General features: G+C 42.1%; 1 long non-coding RNA gene across 2 annotated transcripts in view; it reads right to left on the reverse strand.

Moving 5' to 3' along the window:
- Positions 1–266: 266 nt before the first annotated feature.
- LOC125485422 overlaps positions 267–6,055 on the reverse strand; it is a 10,103-nt gene continuing 4,314 nt past the window's right edge. For both annotated transcript variants that reach the window (XR_007264150.1, XR_007264149.1), the window contains exons 2-3: positions 4,378–4,753; positions 267–4,269 (exon numbers count right to left, since the gene is read on the reverse strand). This is a non-coding gene — a long non-coding RNA (uncharacterized LOC125485422). The remainder of the gene's footprint in view (positions 4,270–4,377; positions 4,754–6,055) is intronic.

The raw sequence follows: 6,055 nt of genomic DNA on the forward strand, positions 1-6,055 counted from the left end.
GCTGCTCTGGTTTGATAAGCAGTTCCATTACAATTCCATAATTTTGCCATTGCATGTGAAAAAGTTCCCAATTCTGCTTCATATCACTTTTCATTTCAACCGGAGCTGGGAATAGAAAAGTTGCAGCCATTGTATCTTGCCCTGTGTTTCAGTTATGGCTTGTTTCTTTGTTCTTTTTTCAAATCCTTGCAGCAACTTTCACAGTTCAGTACCTTCCTGTACCTCTGTCACTAGCTTTACAATTTTATAGCTCTTCAACACTCAGTCTCAGCTCCATGTTATGAGCTTTCCAAGCAACTGTCCAGCCTGTATATGACTTTATGAAACTGGTTGCAAGTTGGCAGCTCCCGATCAATGTCATGGTTGAGGTCACATGAGTACTGCGAATCAAGAGACACTTTGGCACAGATTGCATTTCTATCCCAAACATATCCCTTGCTGGGATGCAGTTCCAGAAATGTTGGGAGGCTTCCAGCACCTTAAAATCGCAAAGCTCAAATATTTCCCTGGAGACTCCAGCAGTGCAAGTCTAATCTTGGTGGGCGATATTTAACAGATGTGATGGGAGTTCTTGCCCACCAGCTGGAGATGTGTTGGGTTAGCCATGCTGTCAGCTGCCTGGGTCCTAATCTCTGGAATTCCCTCCCTATACCTCTGTCTCGCTTTCCTCCTCTAAGATGTTCCTTAAATCTTTTCAGCCAAGTTTTTTGATATTTTCCTCTCCCAAAGGCCCTTGAATTAAGAGCTAATCAGGCAGCAATTTGCCATCAAGGATCCTGGGCTAAGGAATCCCTCCCACTAAGAGCAACCAGTGGCAGGCAATTCCTCATTGATCGGCAGCTCTAACTGGATGGCAGTGGGTACTGCTAATTTCCTTCGATTCTTCTTTCTCCCTCGCCACTTCAATCACTAGCAAAATAACTCCACAGAGGCCAATATCCCATCACCAAGTCACACTTTATTTGCACATGGAGAGTCCTTGACAGTGATCCAGTTCCATCAGAACCAGTTCTCAGAGTGACAGAATCTCCGCCTTTCCTGTTCTTATCTGTCAACCAGGTTAACAGCCTGAATCCGGGAACACATATTCTATGAAGTCCATCCGGCTGTCCTCGTTACAATCACTGCAACTTGTTCTGAAAATTTCTTCATATTTTGCAATGAAAACAACCACAACATACTCATTTAGAGTCATGGGGTCATATAACCATTTGTCCTTTCTGTATTCCCCACAGTGAATTCCCCTGACTCTGCCTCTAATGAACCCACAATCGTTTTAGCCAAACATTTCCTTTTTACAAATCTGTAGAAGCTTTAACACACTGGTTTTATGTTTCTGCCTGGATTGCATTTATATTACATTTTGCCTTGCCTTATCAGTTTCTTAGTCCTCTTTTGTTATATTTTATAAAACTTAAAATCTTCAGAATTGCTGCTATTTCTGACAATTTTATAGGCCTTTTCTTGTTATCTTATACAGCCTTAAACTTCCTTTATTAGCAGTTGACTGACCATTTTTGAGTTTTTGCACCTTGATGAATGTATAGAAGCTCTGAGTTGTGTAATTGAGCATAGAATCCCGACAGAGTGGAAACAGGCCATTTGGCCCAACAAGTTCACACCACCCCTCCGAAGAGCATCCCACCCAGACCCATTCTCCTATCCCTGTTTGTTCCATGTCTAACCCACCTAACCTAAACATCCCTGTGCACTACGGGCAATTTAGCATGGTCAATCCATGTGTCTTGCACATCTTTGGACCATGAGACAAAACCGGAGCACCCGGAGGAAACCCACGCAGACACGCAGAAACCCATGCAAACTTCACAGAGACAATTGCCCAAGGCTGGAATTGAACCCGGGTCCCTGGCGCTATGAGGCAGCAGTACTAACCACTGAGCCACCATGCTGTCTTTAACAACTATTCATTGCATATGTACAATCATGTTTTTTAATGTAATTTTCCAGTCCAGCTCAGCCAATTCATGCCTCCCACCTTTCATAATTAATTGTATCAAAATTTAACATCTTGCTTCAGAATGAGCAACCTTCCTTTTAAATATAATGTGAGGTTCAATTATCTTGTGGTCACTCATCCCTAAAGGTTTTTTCACAATAAGATTATTAATTAGCCCTTTTCATTACATAATGGTACATCTAAAATTGTATGCCCTCTAATTGACTCCTCAACACTCTGCTCTAGAAAACCATCCCTGACATACTCCAGAAACTCATCCTCCACAGCTTTGGTGCTCAGTTGGTTTACTCAGTTGGTTTACCCAGTCTACATGCTGATTAAAACCACCCATGATAACTATTGTCAATGTTACATGCTTCTTTCATCTCCTGATTAATATCATGTCCCATGCCACCACTTTTGTGATGGCCTACAAATAACTCCAAACAGTGTCCGCTGCCCTGCGCTGTTTCTTAGCTCTACGCAAACAGATTCCACACCTTGTTCTTCCAATCTGAGACCATCCTTTACTAATTTACTGATCGTATGCTTTATTATCTGTGCAAATCCACCTCCTTTTTCTTCTTGTTTATCATTCTTAAATGTTGAATATCCTTGAATATTCACTTCCCAGCCCTGGTCACCATGCAGCTACTTTTCTCTGTAATGACGATTAGATCATACTCATGTCTTTCTATTTGTGCCCTTAGATCATCCACCTTGTTGTGAAAGCTGCATGCATTCAGATAGTGTGCCCTTAACTTTGACTTTTTGACAATATTCCACTTTCAATGCTTTGCTTTAGGAAGTGGAATAGCCATTTATGAGAGCTTTGGATTAATCTGGTCACTGTGGCAAAATCTCCTGCATTTTGTGCTTCTTAAATAGGACACGCCACTTGGTAATAAAATTGGTTTGTGTTGTTTGGGTTCTGGAACAGCACTTGGAATGCACTCCCGTAAAGCAAGGTTGATTGGAAAGGTCAGAACTAATGTCAAAATACAGTGACGGTCTTTGTTAGAGAGCGCGGAGGTGATAAAAAACATTGAATTAATTCCTGAGAGAAAACAAATTACGTTTCATTGATTGTGACAGTGCTAAGTGGCAATTAATATCAATGTGATTGACTGTCTCAGAAACAACAGCCCTTGCACCACGGTTACAGAGAATTGGGCTTTACAAAAATAATGCACTGTGACATTTCTGTGTCTCTAGGTGACATTTCAGTTGTCTTTTTCAACCAGATTGTACAACACACAATAAAGTGTCTCCATGTCCCCCATATAACTGGGGACTGAGTTCATAAGCCTGTATTAGTGCTGATTATCTTGCAGAACGTGCAGCCAAATAATCATGAAATCTGTTTCTTTTCTTTAAGATGCACTCCTAAAAAGCACAGAATATAGATTAGTTTCCTGATGTGTGGAATCACAAACTGATACAGCACAGAAGAGGGTTACTCAACCCATTGTGCTTGGGTAATTGAACTTCCATTGCCCTTGCTCTTTCCCCATTGCCCACTATTTTCTTCCACATATTTATCCAATTCCCATTTGGAAGTTCTTATGAAATCTGCTTCCAACACCTTTATAAGCAGCACATTCTAGATCATACCAATTTGCTTTACCAAACAATTCTTTTCATATCTCCTCTTTTTCTTGTGCCAATTATCTTCATTTGCTTAATGTAGTGCTCCCTCTTCACAGTCAAGCTCGATTGATGTCCCATTCAATTAATTAACTCAATATTGATGTGGGCAGGGAATTTCAAATTGGCCTGGTTTTTCCCAGAAGGAATGAGAGGGTGGAAAAAGCTCTGAGACTGAATCATTGGTTTTACACATCTTCAGAAATTAAGGAAACAGTAAGCACAGGAACTATAGACTTCTACTTTTTGGGACATTAGAAATGAAAAACAATTACTTATACATGAAAAAAGGAAGACTTGCATTTATATAGCATCCTTCATGGCCTCAGATGAAACATGGGCAAGAAGTAAAGATCTGTGCAAGAGAACAGAGCTGTTTGGAATGGTTGCTAAGCATAAGTTTAAAATTCCATAAATCAAATGAAGATATGTTTCAATTTACGACGGTGAGAAGAACTTTAAAAAGTGACATCCAAAAAAGAAAATTGTCAATGTTTGGTCAGAGCTGAAAAGCTACAGACGTCCCTTCTACTGGGAAAATTGGAGGGCAGCTGGTAGAGAGGGGCCCTAGGTGTGTTGGCTGATGGATGTCACGTGGTTCCAGACAGTGGATTTATGGAACAAACACAGAAAACACTGGAAAAATTCATCAGATATGGCAGTATCTGTGGAGAGAGAAAAACAGAGTTAGCATCCCAAGTCCAGTGTGACTTTTCTTCAGAACTGCAAGTGGATATTTGAGGATCTCTCAAACCAGATGAGCATGATTGCACCTTGACAGAAGAAGCAGCAACAGTTAGGCCTCAGAATCCATGAGGCCATTTGCAATGTAGGAAACATGGCTGCCAATGTTCTCACCACGCAAGCAGCAATATGATACTGACTGGGTAATCCATTCTTGCAATGTTGTTTGAGGGATTATTATTGGCCAGGGCACCCCTGTTCTCCTTTGAAATAATGTCAGGGGAACGTTCACATGCATCAAACAGTATCTTCTCTTACAGATGCACCTTTGATCCTCAGAGTTCTGTCCAAGCTGTGCGGCAGCTCCAAAGGTTCATGCCTGCCGATCTGCATGCCAATGCCATGCCAACGCATTCACTTCCGGTTTCTCCAGCCAGACACAGGCTTCAGAGGTCCACACAGCAGCTGGGGAAATCCAAGAGTAAGTGGATAGATTATGAGTAAAGACTAGATTAGCTTCTCAACTCCTGGGTACAAAATCCAGCCTGGGACTCAAGTGAGTGCTACACTGTCAACCCTGTTCCCTCAAATTTACAGACATATGAACAAGGAACAAAAGTAGGCCATTCAGCCATTAAATAAGTTCACGGTTGCTCTGATTTTAACTCCAACTCTACATTCCTGGAGTCTAGAAGAGTCAGAGGTGACTTAATTAAAACATATCAGATTCTGAGAGAACTTGTCCAGGGGGATTTTTAAAGGATGTTTCCTCTTGCGGGACAATATAGAGCTAGGGGTCACTGGTTAATAATAACTGGTCACCCATTTAAGACAGAGATGAGGAAAAAATTTTTTCTCTCAGAGGGTCGTGGGTTTTTGGAATTCCCTCCCTCAAAACTCAGTGGATGCAGAATCTTTAAATATTTATAAGCCAAAGGTAAATAGATTATTGATTACCAAGCGGATGAACAATGTGGGTGGCACAGTGGTTAGCACTGCTACCTCACAGCGCCAGCGACCTGGGTTTAATTCCACCCTCGGGTGACTGTGTGGGTGTCCTCCGGGTGCTCTGGTTTCCTCCCAGAGTCCTAAGGTGTGCAGGTCAGATGGATTGGCCATGCTAAATCGTCCATAGTGTTCAGGGATGTGCAGGCTGGGTGGGTTAGCCATGGGAAATGCAGGGTAGATGGGGTGAGTCTGGGTGGGATGCTGTTTGGAGAATCGGTGTGGAATTGATGGGCTGAATTGCCTGCTTCCACACTGCAGGGATTCTGTTGGGGATACACAGGAATGCAAAGTTGGGGTTAAAATCAGAGCAACCAAGAACTTATTTAATGGCTGAATGGCCAACTTTCATTCCTTATGCATATGTCTGTAAATTCGAGGGAACAGGGCTGACAGTGTACCACTCACTTTAGTACCAGGCTAGATTTTGTACCCAGGTGTTGAGAAGCTTTTTATTCAGCTTTTATTCAAGTGCTGGCAATTAAACCACAAGCATTATATATATATATCTCTGATTTTCAGTATTGGAAAATATTCCTGATGTGGCTAATGTTTATTGTGTCAGCCCAGCGGGGTGGTGGGGCAGAGAGAAGAGGGATAACCCTCTCTAATCCGAGTGAGTGGAAAAACAATTCACACCATACACAGCAAGACAGAAACCTTTGATTTATAAGGGACAACAAGGTGCAGGGCTGGATGAACACAGCAGGCCAAGCAGCATCATAGGAGCAGAGAGGCTGACGTTTCCGGCCTAGACCCTTC

This window comes from Rhincodon typus, chromosome 19, assembly GCF_021869965.1.
Source record: "Rhincodon typus isolate 14 chromosome 19, sRhiTyp1.1, whole genome shotgun sequence".
NCBI classification, from domain to species: domain Eukaryota; kingdom Metazoa; phylum Chordata; class Chondrichthyes; order Orectolobiformes; family Rhincodontidae; genus Rhincodon; species Rhincodon typus.